This window comes from Heterocephalus glaber, unplaced genomic scaffold (genome assembly GCF_053883595.1).
Source record: "Heterocephalus glaber isolate CG9 unplaced genomic scaffold, H.glaber_assembly_v1.0 deba00001788, whole genome shotgun sequence".
Classification (NCBI taxonomy): Eukaryota; Metazoa; Chordata; class Mammalia; order Rodentia; family Bathyergidae; genus Heterocephalus; species Heterocephalus glaber.
In genome coordinates this window covers 604,375-620,194 of record NW_028258471.1, presented here as the reverse complement: position 1 = coordinate 620,194, position 15,820 = coordinate 604,375, and the positions used below count along the sequence as shown (strand labels likewise).

Sequence of the window (15,820 nt, the reverse complement as noted above, 5' to 3'; positions counted from 1 at the left end):
GACTATTGATCTCAACTTGCAAAAGAGTTTAAGCATTACTTCCCAACCACAAAGATAACTGAGTTGGGAAAGGATGGATCTGTGACCCATTTATGACTAAGCCAGATGAATGGACTTTGTGCTAGAAGAGGATTAAATGCTTGAGACAGAAAATGATGGTGGCCTTAAAAGTATGTTTGATATAACTTCAAGTCTCTATTGTGTTCTGGATTAAAGTCAAAGCAGAATATTCTGAGATTGTCATAAAAGCACTGAAAAGCCTGCTTCCATTTCCAACATCCCATCATTGTGAAGCAAGTTATTCTACAGTGACATCAAAATGTGATTACATGGACATAAGCAACACATTTTGGGTGTCACTGTCTCCCATCGCGCCCAGATAGGGCCATCTAGTTGCAGGAAAACAAGCTCAAGGCTCCCAGTAATTCTGTATTATGGTGAATTGTACAATATATTTAATGATATATTACAATGTAATAATAAAAACAAAGTGCACAATAAATGTAATGTGTTTGAATCATCCCCAACCCACCTGTCATCTCCCACCTCCTACCTACTCCACCTCTGTCCATGGAAGAATTATCTTCCATGAAACCAGTCCCTGGTGCCAAAAAGGATGGAGACTTCCAGTATAAGGCATATAAAAAATATAAATGAGCCTTTTCGCGCTGGTTGCCACTGCGGAGTGCAGCAGGTCCATGTGCGCAGTGTGTGGCGCTGTTCCTGGCCCAGTAGCACCCGTGTCCCGGGTTTGAATAAATCCGCGCCGCGATGGGCCCCGCCACCATTACCATAGACCCAGCCCCGCGCGAGGCTGCGGAGCGCCAGCTCAATGAAGCACACAAGTCTCTGAATTTTGTTTCGGCACTGCTCCAGATTACTATGTCAGAATAACTGAATTTACCTGTAAGACAGGTAGGTGTTATCTATTTGAACAATATGATAACACAGTATTGGCCTGATCGGGAAATAGCACTAGGGGATATATCGCCTTATACTATACCAGAGGAAGATCAACATTACATTCGAGAAAATATTGTAGAAGCTATTATCCGCTCTCCTGAGCTCATGTATTCATCACATCATCAAGCATGATTATCCAAGCCGCTAGACTGACATTGTGGACAAGATTGGCTTTTATCTCCAGTCTGATAACAGTGCTTGTTGGCTAGGAATTCTCCTGTGTCTTTACCAGCTTATGAAAAATTATGAATATAAGAAACCAAAGGAGCGGAGTCCTTTGGTAGTGGCAATGCAACATCTTCTGCCAGGTCTAAAGGATCATTTTATCCAGCTTCTTTCAGGTCAGTCTGATCAGTCTGTTCTCATCCAGAAACAAAGATTCAAGATCTTCTATGCTCTCGTTCAGTATACATTACCACTGAGCTGATAAATCAACAGAACCTGACAGAGTGAGTAGAAATTTTGAAGACTGTTGTGAATAGGGATGTACTTAGTGCAATACTTCAAGTTGAAGAAGATGATAGACCTGAATTACCGTGGTGGAAATGTAAGAAGTGAGCTTTACATATTTTAGCCAGGCTTTTTGAAAGATATGGAAGCCCTGGCAATGTTTCCAAGGAGTATAATGAATTTGCTGAAGTATTTCTGAAGGTATTTGCTGTTGGTGACCCAGCAAGTTTTATTGAAGGTGTTATATCAGTACAAGGAGAAGCCATATATGGCTCCTCGAGTTTTACAGCAAACATTAAATTACGTTAATCAAGGAGTTTCCCATGCCCTTACTTGGAAGAATCTGAAGCCTCACATACAAGGCATTATCCAAGATGTTCTTTTTCCATTGATGAGCTATACACATGCTGATGAGGAACTTTGGCAAGAAGACCCTTTTGAATATATACCCATAAAGTTTGATGTCTTTAAAGATTTCATTTCTCCAACCACTGCTGCCCAGACACTTGTTTACAGCCTGTAGTAAGAGGAAGGAGGTATCGCAGAAGACTATGAATTTTGTTACCAGATTCTTACAGAATGAAATGCTTATCCTCAAAAAAAACAGATGGACCCTTGGATATGATTGGCTCTTTAGCTGAATACTTCTGAAGAAAGAGATCTATAAAGATCAGATGGAATACATGTTGCATAATCATGTGTTTCCTCCCTTCAGCAGTGAACTAGGCTACATGAGAGTAAGGGCTTGCTGGATACTTCACTATTTTTGTGAAGTGAAGTTCAAAAGTGATCAGAACCTGCTCAGTGGTTCCGCTGCCTGCCTCGCAAGTGCAAGGTCCCAAGTTCAATACCCGGTACCAAAAAAAAAGTGATCAGAACCTATAAAGAGCATTAGAGCTGACAAGAAGATGTCTGATTGATGACAGAGAAATGCCTGTTAAAGTGGAAGCTGCCATTGCACTCCAGGTGTTGATCAGCAATCAGGAGAAAGCTAAAGAATATATCACACCATTTATCAGGCCTGTAATGCAGGCTCTTCTTCATATTATAAGAGAAACAGAAAATGATGATCTTACCAATGTAATTCAGAAAATGATCTGTGAATATAGTGAAGAGGTTATTCCTATTGCAGTAGAAATGACACAACATTGGCAATGACATTTAACCAAGTAATCCAGACTGGGCCAGATGAAGAAGGAAGTGATGACAAAGCAGTTATGACCATGAGAATTCTTTTTTTTAAATTTTTAAATTTTTACTTTTTTTATTTTTCCCCATTAACTTTATTGGTACATTTTAGGTATAAAATACAGTTACATTCATCATTGGGAACTTGTACCATTACATGAGTATCTTGGTTCTTATTTTTTTCCCCTTCCCCTGCCCTCCATTCACCCCCTCCACCCTTCCCTATTTGCAAAGACCTTGTTTCCATTTTTTTTCCTCTTCTCATACTCTTTCCTTTTCCTTTTTTCCCTTCCCCTAGCCCTCCCAATTCTCCTGCTCTTTTAGACCTTTTCTTCGTGTTACACAATATCAGTTATACATTTTTTAAATTATAATATTAAGATCTAGGAGACATTACCACAGATTTTACAGAATTTAAAAGGATATAGAAAGCATATTACAAAAATAGTTTTTGAAATAAATTTGACAACTTCTAAGAAGTACCTTAGAAGACAAATTAATGAAACTAACTATGGAGGAAATATAGAATTTGAATAGCACCTATTAAAGAAAGTATATTCCTAGCTTGAAAACCTACCTACATGACAACACCAGGCTCATAAACATTTTAACTGATAAATTATATCAAACATTTAAAGCAGAAAAAAGAAGGAACACTTCTCCCCTCATTTTAGGAACTCAACATTGTGCTAATCCTAAAACTGGATAAAGATAATAGGAGAAAAAAGTATGAATATAGATAGAAATTTTTTAACAAAACAAACTCTTAGAAGTCAGATCAGGCAGTATGTAGAAAGTGGTTTTATTATAGGGATGGCAGTGTTGGTTCAGCATTGGAAGATCCACCCCCAAAAGTCATCATTTTAACAGAGGAAAGGAGAAAGCCATATGATCCTGTCACTAGTTGGAGAAAAAGTATTGGACTAAATTCTACAGCTGGTCATGGTAAAAGCTATCAGGAGACTAGAAGTAGAACAGAACCTTCTCAACAGATCAAAGACATGTACTCCATACTTCCAACAAAAACTCCTTCTATGAATGGAGAAGATGCAATGCTTTCTCCCTCAAGTGGGGAACAAGGGCATATATGCCTATTCTTCATCTGTCCATTAGACTTTGAAACATAGGTCTAAACCAAAATAGTCTGGCAATAAAATGACACAACTAGGATAGGATTGGCACAGCAGAAGCAAAATCTTTATATGTGGATGAAATGATCATCTACAGAGAAAATACTAAGAAATCTCTAGGAGCCCCTAGAACTTGTATTTGAATTTAACAGGATTAGAAAACACAAGGTATATATAAAAATTCAGGTCTGTGTATACTTGCTATAAATGAAGAACTGGATATCGAAATTTAAAAGTTATGTGGGAGTACAAAGGACCCAGAAAAGCCAAAAACAAAAACAAAAACAGTGTTGGAAGACGTTTAGCACCCAATTTTAAGACTTCTTCTAAAGCTACAGTGATCAAGGCAGTGTTGGTGTAAGGAAAGACATATAGATCATTTGAATAAAACAGAGAATCTAGAAATAGAACCACACATATGTGGTCCACTGAGTTTTGAAAGATTATTTAACATTAGCATTTTATAGAATATAAACTCAATTCAAGAGCCGAGGAAGAGACAGTGTCTTCAGCAAATGGCACTAGAACACCTGGTATCTGTATATAAAAAATTAACCTCAACCCTTTTTTTCCATACATGAAAATAACTTGAAGGGATCTATGAACCTAAATAAGAGAGCCTAAAAGTATAAAACTTTAAGAAGAAATTATAAGGGAAAATATTTATGAATTCAGGGTAGGCAAGAACTTCCTAGGATACAAAAAACATGATGTATAAAAGAAAAAAATTGATAAATGAGATTCCATCAAAATTTAGAACTTTAAATGACATCATTAAAATGAAAAATAGTCCTTAAACAGACCATATTTACAGTGCATATAACCTATGACCAGAATATATAAAGAACTCTTACAGCTCATTAATAGACAACCCAATTAAAAAGTAGACACAAAAAGATGATAAATAGACAGTACAGCACAAGGAAAGGTGTGCAACACTAGAATCAGAAAAATACTAATTAGTACAATAACAAGATTTAATTATACACTCATTAGGGAGATGAAGTTAAAAGTTTTAAAGGCCTTGTCATGACTTTTTCTTTTTGTTGGTTTCTCCCGCTTTGTGTTTAATTTGTCATGCCCAATGGATTCCTTCTGCTGGGTTTCCTGGGGTTGTGATCCTCATTGTCTTTTCCTAGGATATTGTCTAAAATTTTTTGGAGTGCCGGTTTGGTATTCATGAAGTTCCTGAGGTGCTCTTTATCATCAAATTATCTTATTTCTCCATCAATTTTGAAAGATAGTTTTGCAGGATACATCAATCTGGGTTGGAGGCTGTTTTCCTTTAGGGCTTGAAATACATCACCCCAAGCTCTTCTTGCCTTGAAGGTTTGCATTGAGAAGTCTGCTGTTATTCTGATGGGTTTTCCTTTGTATGTGATTTGTTTCTTTTCTCTCACTGCTTGTAGAATTTTATTCTTCTGTTAGATTTCTGGAATTCTAACTATTATATGCCTATGTGTAGATTTTTTTTTGATCAAGGCTAGCTGGAGTCCTATATGCCTCACTTATCTGTATGTCAAGTTCTTTTCCCCTCCTAGGGAAGTTTTCTGCCATCACTTCTGTGAAGAGTTTTTTTATGTCATCTGCACTCTCTCCTCTTTCTTCATTGACTCCAATCAGTCTTATGTTATTCTTCTTTGCATTGTCTAGCAGCTGCTGGATTGATTTCTCGTGTTCCCTTACAATTTTAAAGCAATTTTTCTTTTCCTCCTCACTAATTGCAATCTTATCTTCTATATGTGAAATTCTATCCTCACATTGGTTCATTGTGCTGTGCAGACTTTCGATGGAGTTTTTAATCTCTTGGAAATCTGTTTGTATCTGTTTTATGGATTCCATTTGTTTCCTATATTGGGATTCCATCATGTTCCTCAGCTCCTCTGTTTTTTTATCTGTACCCTCTCTAGATTTATTAATCATGTCTTGGACCATGAGCAAAATCTTTGCTGTTATCTGAGTAATTATTTCTGATTTCATTTTTCCCAGATCCTCTTTTGTTGCCAGTTCAGAAAGTCCAGGTGGTTGAGTATCAGAGTGTTCCATCTCATTTCCCTTTGGGGTTGCTGTAGGTGATCTGAAAGTCTGTTTTTGAGGCTTGTTTATGTGTCTTCTCATTTCCATGGGGAGTGGGGTGCTTCTGGTGCCCATGCGGCTCACCTTCTCTGCCCTAGGAGCTTGGGATGGCAGTGGAGGAGCTTCCTTCTGGGTGCTGGGACCAGCTGATCTTCTCTCGGGAATTCTTAATATAATCGACACGCTTCTTAGTGTAGTTGAAGATCATAAAGAGATAACCCAGCAGCTTGAGGGAGTCTGCTTACAAGTCATTGGCACTGTCTTACAACAGCATGTCTTAGAATTCTATGAGGAGATCTTTTCATTGGCACATAGTTTGACATGTCGTGTCTCCACAGATGTGGCAGCTACTGCCCCTTGTATTGGAGGTCTTTCAGCAAGATGGCTTTGATTACAGATATGATGCCTCTTCTGAATAAGTATGTAACAGTTGATACAGACACACTTCTATCTGATACCAAGTATCTTGAAATGATATACAGTATGTGCAAAAAGGTTCTTGCCAGGGAAGATGCAGGGTGTCATGCTGCAAAATTGTTAGAGGTCATCATTCTACAGTGCAAAGGGCGTGGCATCGATCAGTGCATTCCCTTATTTGTGGAAGCAGCTTTAGAGAAACTGACGAGAGGTTAAGACAAATGAACTTTGAATGGTGTGCCTGCAAGTTGCAATTGCAGCTTTGTATTATAATCCACACCTGCTACTCAATACTTTAGAAAATCTTCGCTTCCCTAAAAATGTTGAACCAGTTACAAATCATTTTATTACACAGTGGCTTAATGATGTTGACTGTTTCTTGGGGCTTCATGACAGAAAAATGTGTGTTCTGGGTCTCTGTGCTCTTATTGATATGGAACAAATACCACAAGTTTTAAATCAGGTTTCTGGACAAATTGTGCCAGCTTTTATTCTTTTGTTTAATGGATTAAAAAGAGTGTATGCCTGCCATGCAGAACATGAGAATGACAGTGATGATGATGATGAAGCTGAGGAACTGGTGAGTGATGAAGACAATATTGATGAAGATGGACAAGAATATTTGGAGATTTTTGGCTAAGCAAGCAGGTGAAGATGTAGATGATGAAGCTTGGGAAGAAGATGATGTTGAGGAAACTGCTCTATTCCACAATCATTGATGATTGAAGACAACCCTGTTAATGAGTATCAGATATATAAAGCTATCTTTCAAACTATTCAAAAATCATAATCCTGTGTGGTATCAGGCTCTGACTCATGGTCTTAATGAAGAACAACAAAAACAGTTACAGGACATAGCAACTCTGGCTGATCAAAGAAGAGCAGCTCATGAACCCAAAATGATTGAGAAGCATGGAGGATACAAATTCAGCGGTCCAGTTGTACCAAGTTCTTTCAATTTTGGAGGCCCAGCATCAGGGATGAATTGAGTTATCATTTTCTTTCCTGCTGTGTGGTTGTAGTGAAGAGCTTGTGTTCCTCCTTGTAGTGGTTCCAGAACTGGTTCGTGTTATCTACTCTAAACGAATTGATCAATAGATGGACAAAAAAAAAAGAAGAAGAAAGAAACCCAGGAGTTGGGACCTGATCATGCAACCTGGCACTGGATGAGAGACCCGAGGGATCAGGGTGGGGGGTAACTAGTGAGGTTTTTTTTTTTGGAAGAAAGTAAGATCCTGACTGAAGCCTCAAGTGACACTGTGGAAATCTGAAACGAGGGGATGTCATGAAGGCAGCTTTTCTTTTTCTAAGGAAATAAATAGGCATGGGCTACAGGACTATTTCAAATGTCTCATTTACAGTATAAAAAAGCTCAAAGATAAATGTAATTTTTACACCTATGAGCATTTGTCCAATTTCTGTCTCCTCACCATTGGATATCCTTTATATGTAAATAAGATAAGGTAATGATAGCCTTATTCAGTCTTCATCATTTTCATTTATCAAAGATTCCTATATAGATTATTGGACATTTATTGTAGCACTACATAACTGATTTAAAAATCTGTAAATGAATTAGCACTTTCATATTGTAACAAACCGGCTAGCCCATGTATAAAAGCAAAAATGTTTGCTGTTTATAAAAGGGATATAATGGGGTGGGGGCAGGGGTAATTTCAAGTCATTAATTTAAAAATGAGCTAGCAATTTTGTACCTAGTGATTTTGTGGTACACTCACCTCTGATAGTGACTTGAATTCGGTATGTAAAAAGGGGTTAGTGATATTTCATTACTGCTAAAAATGGCAACTCCATTTCCTGTTTTTTTTTCTTAAAGCTCTCAGTGTACAAGTGGATTTTTGGATGCAAAACCTTACTGTAACAAATAAGAAAGGTGGTATCTAAAACACGTAAATTGGATATAAAGTTCTGCATTTAAAGAGTTGATCTTAGAGGATGGCTAAACATCTATATATGCAATCTATTAAAAAGAACTTAATTTGGCTATTATGTCTTGATGTGGTTACAGCTTTGTTCCTAATTATAATTTCCCCCTTCATTGGCCTGTTTTTATCCTGCACCTAGAAAGAGTGCATAATGCACACTTAAAATTTGATATTTTAACACCTCCCCACTCTCCTTTCCCTATCCCCTCTACCCTCTTGATGATTGTGGTATCTGATCATAACTAGATGGGCTGGAAGCACATGGTTCCTTCCAAAAACCACTGTTGATACCACTGCAAAAACAAATCAGCAGCAAGACAGTATAGAGAGGTTGGATTGCTTCCCTTTCTTCCTGACTGCATATTCAAAAACAAACCTTTATTGATCTTTAAATGTTTATCGGGTTATTTTTTTATACACATGTGTTCACAATATTTCAAATTAAAAGCAACATTTCAATCGATTGAAAACTATTACATGCTGTTGTCTAAAACAGAAAATTTATAACTGTAAAAATTAAATGCACATATTGATATTTAAAATGCATAATTAAGAAAACCTGTTGGGCCCGGGGATTTAGCTCAGTGGTTCCAGCGCCTGCCTCGCAAGCGCAAGGTCCTGAGTTCGATCCCCGGTACAAAAAAAAAAAAAGAAAACCTGTTGGTGTTGTGTTTTTCTTGTATACTAATAATTAAGCCACTATTGTTGGCACTGTTCTGTTTTCTATTTTAACACTGAAGAAATGAAAGTATTTCTTAATTTATGAATTTATTACTAAAATCTCAGCAAAAAGAAAAAATTGTCTAAAATGTATGGGTAAAAAACTGTTAATCAAGTGTTTCTACTCCTTCCCCCCATGCTGGAGACCAACTGTATATTCTAGGTTGCTTAAAGGGATTTCATTATTATACAAAATCAATAAAATAAAAATGGAGTAGTTGTATATATACAACATTGTGTACAGAGGGGAACTATTGAATAGTATTAAGATTCTTGTCTTCCCCTTCTTTTGGTCCCATAATAGTCTACTTTTAAAAATTTCAGACTTCACTGCTCTTTGAATTGATGCTTCCAATTTTCACATTATTGTTATTTGAAAACCATATCTAATAAAAGTTTTAGTTATTCCCATGCACAGAAAAAAAGAGAAATATAAATGAATTTTGCTTTTAGAGTTGAGTCCTATCCCAAAGATAGCTTATCATGTATATGTAAATATTCCAAAATCCAAAAAATATGATATCTGAAACAATTATGATTCTAAGTATTTTGGTGAAGGGATATTCAAACTGTACTGTAATTCATTAGTCATCACTAAAGATCCTTGTAGATAAAAATATTTTGATATCACTTCTTCGTTGGTACCTATGTGGAGAACACCTTGTGTTTAGCCATCAAGTGCCTCCACTTGGTCTGTGCTACTCCAGGATCCTGTTATCTTCATTGAATCAGGAAACTGATCTCAATGGTAGCATTTGTTCTATTCCTATTTGACCTTCAAAGGATGTTTTTCAAAGATACTTGTGCTCCCTACAGTAATCTATTTCTCAATGTCTCAGAATTTGGTCAGCTTAGAATTCAATATCTGAGTCCTTTTAGGGCATGAAAAGGGAAGGGGTTGCGGTTAATTTTGCACATGATAATTAATTCTAACATCTCTCCAATCCTTCATATACTTTCAATATGTCAGGGAAGTTCTGGCATCCTAACCTCATTAAATGTAGGCCACATCCTGGAGTGAAATTATAGTCAGCAAATCCAGTGAACTGTTATGACAACTTTTAGCAGAATATGTTAACTCAATAAATCCAAAATTCTTATTAAGTATACCTCTATTATTACATTTAGTCCTATCAAGGGTTAGTAATTTATTCTCTTTTGTGAAGTACTCTTAGAACCCATCCACCCACATATTCACTAGTTTTGCCAATATAATGTGGTAAAATTTGGCAATTATTTTGAAGAGTAAGCTATTCCCCTGAAGTGGACTTTGTGCTTTCTCCGGAAAACTCTAGGTGTGGATCTTGTGGCAACAAGTCTTAGAGCAGATTTAGACGTGAATGGGCTTCTCCTTGCCAGGCAACTGTTTCAGATCAAATTATTACAGATTATTCCAGTAAGAAAATGCTACCTTTATTTAAAATTGAAACTTTACAGAAGCAGAGAGGATAGTGATTGTTGCTATGTGTGGGGGTGGGGAAGTTGAGATATGTTAATGAAAGCCCAATGTTTCACTTGAGTACAAAAAATTGGCATAAATTTTATAGTGACTACAGTGAATAATGCAATGTCACATCAAATTACAATTTGCTAAAAGTTGTATTCAGTCTTTTCCCATATATCCAAAAGATAACTGTGTTAGGTGATGCAAATGCTAACTAGGAAGAATGTGATAATAATTTCACAATATAAACATAGCAACAAATAGTACTGTACACTTTCAATACATGATTTTGCTATTTTTTTGTTTCGTGAAATGAATTCAATTAAATTTAACAAAAATTTAAAACATAATATGCTAGCTTCCCCAAACAAAGGAGAACAAGCTAAGAGGTGGTGATTTTTTTTTTTTCGGTATGGGGGATTGAACTTGGGACCCTGCACTTCCGAGGCAGGTGGCGGAACCACTGAGCTAAATCCCCGGCATGAGGTAGTAATTTTTGACAGTCACATAAGGTCATACATCAGAACTGCAAATGTCAGAAATGCATAAAGTTAACAGCAAGTCAGTAACTTATTAATTCTTGCTGCCTTTTCCAAAAGGCTAAAAGTTTCAAGACCTCAACAGAGTATTCCTAGTTTTGTTCATTTTGTTTCTTTTGGTTTATCTTCAGGTGCAGACTTTCTGCCTGAATGTAAAACATGATATCAATATTTACCCCTAGTGGAAGTAGCCAAGTGTGTCAGTTTTGCTTCCAAAAGGAAAAGTTGATTAACATTTCATTGTTTAGAGAGCTAAGGAAACCTACAGTACTGTTCTTCAGTTTTCTTTCTTTTACTCATCTCCTCCCCTACCAAAACAAAAAGGAATTATTTTTTGTTGGTAGAGGCCAAGTTTGTCTAAATAATAAAGGAATGAAAACAGTGGTGTAGTGGGGTGAGGGAAAATAAAGTCATTCAGAGCTAGGACAGAGAGTGTCTGGAACTTTCTCAGGATGTAAGCAATTGCAGAGTGGAGAGAGCCGAGAAGGGTCATGTGGATTATGAATTGGGTCCTATTAGTGTTCTTCAAACACCTGAAGTAAATAATTGAATCCCTTATTAATCATGTTTGGCTACTTAACAGTGATTCTTTAAATGTGACTCAAGTTTATAGAGGTTGATAGGGGTCCCTATAATTTCGGGAGTTGTACAACTTTGTTCACGTACGTCAATCCTAAATTGGGTTCTCACTTCCTTAGGCTCTTTGGACCTGTGATTGTAATTCTCCAAGACAGATTATTGCAGTCACCTGTTGTAACTAAACTGTCTCTTCTCACACAACTTGTAGCTCTTTGGAAATTAAAATAATTACTTTTGCAAGCAATGTATTAGGTGAGGTAAGTAGAGCAGCTGCTAGCTATTCTGATGAAGCCAGTGTGATTATAGGGTGACCTCTGCTTCAGTTCTTTCACAATACCACAGTCAAAGCGTCAGGCTGTAGTTGGCTAGGAGGAATCACTTCCAAGCTCACTCTATACTTGCTAGCAACCTCAAGCTCCTCCCTGACTGTTGGTCTGAAACCTTAATTCCTCTTAAGGTGCTGGCAGAAGACCTACTTCAATTCCTTGCCATGTAAGCCTTTCCATAGAGCACTTCACAATATGGCAATGGTGTCATCAGAGTGAATGAACAAGAGGCAAGAGGTGTAGTCTGGCAAGAAAGTAGTCTGGAGCCGGGGATTTAGCTCAGTGGTTTCGCCGCCTGCTGAGCAAGCGCAAGGACTCAAGTTCAATCCCCGGTACCAAAAAAAAAAAAAAAGTCTAACCATGAAAGTGACATGCCTCTGCTGTTGCCATAATTTACCCATTAGAAACAGGTCCCACTCAAGGAGGGGTCCCTCTCACATGGAGGGCATTCACAGGGACAGGAGTATCAGGGACTAGGGATCACTGAATGTCATTTTAAAAGCCTGCTTCTCACAGTGGGCTGGAGGAGGCACAGACAGGAGGCATAGGAGGGAAAAAGGAGCAAGGGCAAGGGAATTCTAGTTACTGAAACTCCTTGTCTTGTATCTGTGATAATAACTATTGTTAATTATTATAGATAATAATGACCTGACAGAGTAAGATGAGGAAATTAAAAATTAGGCTTCATCTCATAAAAATACTGATTATTACAACTAAAGTGAATTACTCCCATTTATGCCTAATTATAATCAAGCCTAAAAATGAGTATGATTATCATACAGATGTGATTTTCATTATGAGTTATTTTATTGAAATCATATTCTTTTTGTAATGTAGATGTCAGTAATGAAGACTGTTCATGTAATTGTAACAGAGAGGCTCTTATCATTAGTTTGGTATAAAATGAAGTGAAAAAAATCAGAAATTTGGACTACTATTTTGTGGCCTTTTTTTTAGGCCCCAGAAAACCTACCCCAGGCTCAATTTATAAAAATATTTTTCGTGTGCGTGTGTGTGTGTGTGTGTGTGTGTGTGTGTTGAGACTGATGTATTGGAGAAGTAAGGGAAATGTTTTCTTTGTTTATGATATGCCCTTCCTTGTAGAGTCATTTTTATTAGAATAATATTTTTGGCTCTTTCTGTCCCTTCTTTTGTTCCTGGATCCAGTAGCTTGGTAGGATGGGAAGTATAAATTGTTCATGATCAGCTACCAGCCTTTCCCTCATGGGAGGAAGCTGCCCACCAGAAGCATAAATTCTACCCTTGTCCCTCAATCCATATGTTTACTGAGGGACTGGAGGTGGGTAGGGGAAGGATGTTATAGGAATCCAGTGCTTGATGAGTAAGCCCTTTTATTTATCTGGTTCTGTAGTTGGAATTTTCTTTGCTAGTAGCATCCTAATACTAGTTTTATCACTTAAAAAGTGGTATGTGGCGTATAGCTCCTAATTGCTAATTAGCAGAGCACCTGCTTAGCATGTTTCAGGCCCTCTGACATATTCTTTAGTTTTATTCTTTAATTATTCAGAATATGATTAAATAAGACAGAAATGTTTTACTGAGCTCCTTCAAATTCTAATGTTAAGTTTACTTTCTGAGTCTCATAACCTTCTTGTGAAGGAGTCAGGGGTACATCTTAAGCTCCAGTTTACAGAGGAGAAAACTGAAACCCAAAGAAGTCAAGCCCATGCTCTAATAGAATGTTTTTTCCCTTAGAATTACAGTGGAATTGGGCAGTCAGAGGCAAGGCCAAATATAAATAAATCCCCAAAAACCTGATTCTAGAGACTTAGGATAGGAAGTAACCCATTCAGTGGCATGATTGTTTATGTTTAGCTCATCCCTGTTAATCTTGTTACTGCTTACTTTTTTTTTGCTACTGGGGATCGAACTCATGTCCTTGCGCTTGTGCAGCAGGTGGTGAAACCACTGAGCTAAATCCCTGGCCCCATTACTGCTTACTTTTTTCAATGACACATTTAAAGAACAGGTTTCTAACATGACTTTTGTCCCTATTTATCAGTAAATATTGTAGGCTTTGAGGTGCAATCATACCACTATTTCTCAAGTCCAAACCCACTGATAGGGAAAATTCAGAAGATATGTCAGTAAATAACAGCAGAGCTTTATTTATTTCTAAAACAATTTTGTCAATGAGAGATTTCAAAATAACAGGTGGTGCTCAGAAAACAATTTTCTAATGTATGGCATTTTGACATGCTGGGTTACTTTGAAGTAAAGAACTAAGGTCTCTAACCTATGCCTGACCTCCAGCCTCTCACTTTTCTTGCTGCCCAAAAGGACAGTAAAATACAGTCTTGATCCATTGGGACCTCAATTGCTTAGGTCTCTTAGAGCCTCCCCTTCCCCTTACTATCTCTATGACTGCGGGCAAGTTGCCTACCTCTTCTGAGTCCTTTTCGTCATCTGAAATTCAGATGATTTACCTTACAACATCGTGTAAAGCAATTGGCATGTGTGTTCAGCAAATATTGTTAGCTATAACCATCTTAGAACATTTCTGAGAAATATCTTCAGGATTTTCTACAATCTAGCTACTTGGCAGCTTTCAAACAATGTCTCTAACCTTTGCTTCAACTTCAAGACATTTCATGCAGTGGCAGACCCAGTAGGATAAGTAGATTTATTTTCATGTTCAAACAAGTTCTATTGTGGTGCAGCAGAGGACCTTAGGGAACTAAAGATCTGTGGCAAAAATAAAACAACTCCTCCTCAACCTAAGGAGTTAGGGCACCAAAGCTTGTTCTGGAACTAGGCCTCTTAGGAATGGGCACTTCTTTTTCTGTTTCTTTTTTTTTTTTTGGTACAGGGATTGAACTCAGAACCTTGCTCTTGCCAGGCAGGCATGGTCCCACTGAGCTAAATCCCTGGGCCAGGAATGGGCAATTCTGAATTCAGCAGATGTGCTAACCTGACCACTTCCAAAGACTTGTGGAAGGATGGTAAAGGAAAAAACAGTGCTGTTTTAACCTAAATGTCTCTCCCAAATTTATAAAACATTAGGTGAAATGGAGTGACAGTTGGGGTAGTGTCAAGGATAGAGGACATGACAGTTGAACAGTGGCTGTGACATCTACCAGAAACCTGAAAAGGCCTCAGAGACCTGGGGTGGACACAGTGGGAGATGATGTCAGGAATGGCCTAGGATCCATCAGCCCACAGCCCAAGATGATGCTCTATACTATTTGAAGGGCCTTTTAACTGATAGAAGAGAATAATTCACCCAATTAACCAAAGAGCCAAATGGAGGACTCCTGTTTGAAATCATTTTGGCATTGCTCCTAGCTAGCATGATTTGGAGAAGGTGGGTTTCACCATCAGTAGATAAAGACACAAGTGCAAATAATCCCATGGCTGCCCATTTCTTTATCATGCTATAAATCTGACTTGAAAATAGCACACAAATGTACAAATCTCTGTTGCAATGACAATTTGGATACCTGCCTTCAGTTTTTACCCAGATAAATGTTGAAATAATAATAAACCTGGTAATTTACCTAACTGTCACATCCAAATTTATAAAACATTAAGTAGAATGGAATGACAGAGGTAGGGTAGTGTCAAGGACAGAAGACATGCCAGCAGTGATTGGGACATCTGTGCAGTGAACATCAAAAACCTGAGAAGTTCTCAAAAACCTGAGAAGAAGCCACATGGTGGCAGGCCATGTCAGGAAGTATCTCTTTATATAACTATATATCTCTATACAGTGGTAGTTTGGTAATCATCGTTAATTGTTTCCAGAAGTCATGAAGAGTCCTCAAAATAATGAGTACCAAACAAATTGTTTTGGTTCTAGGAGGCATGACAAGTACTAAAAATGATGATTACCAAATTGTTTTGGCCGGAAAGGATAACAAGTTACAAAACAGATTGTCATGCAATTGTCATGACCTGACAAATTCCAGCTTGCATGTCCCGTACCAAACAAACGATGAGTACTGGAACAAAATTTTGCATTAAAATGTGTTGAATGTCAAATTCAAGGAGTTTCAAAGCAGTGAAGTACTAAGATATGACA

At 37.5% G+C, this 15,820-nt stretch overlaps 1 pseudogene; it reads left to right on the top strand.

The window, feature by feature from the left end:
• Positions 1-771: 771 nt before the first annotated feature.
• On the top strand, positions 772-8,540 carry LOC101717904 (importin-7 pseudogene; annotated as a pseudogene).
• Positions 8,541-15,820: the final 7,280 nt, after the last annotated feature.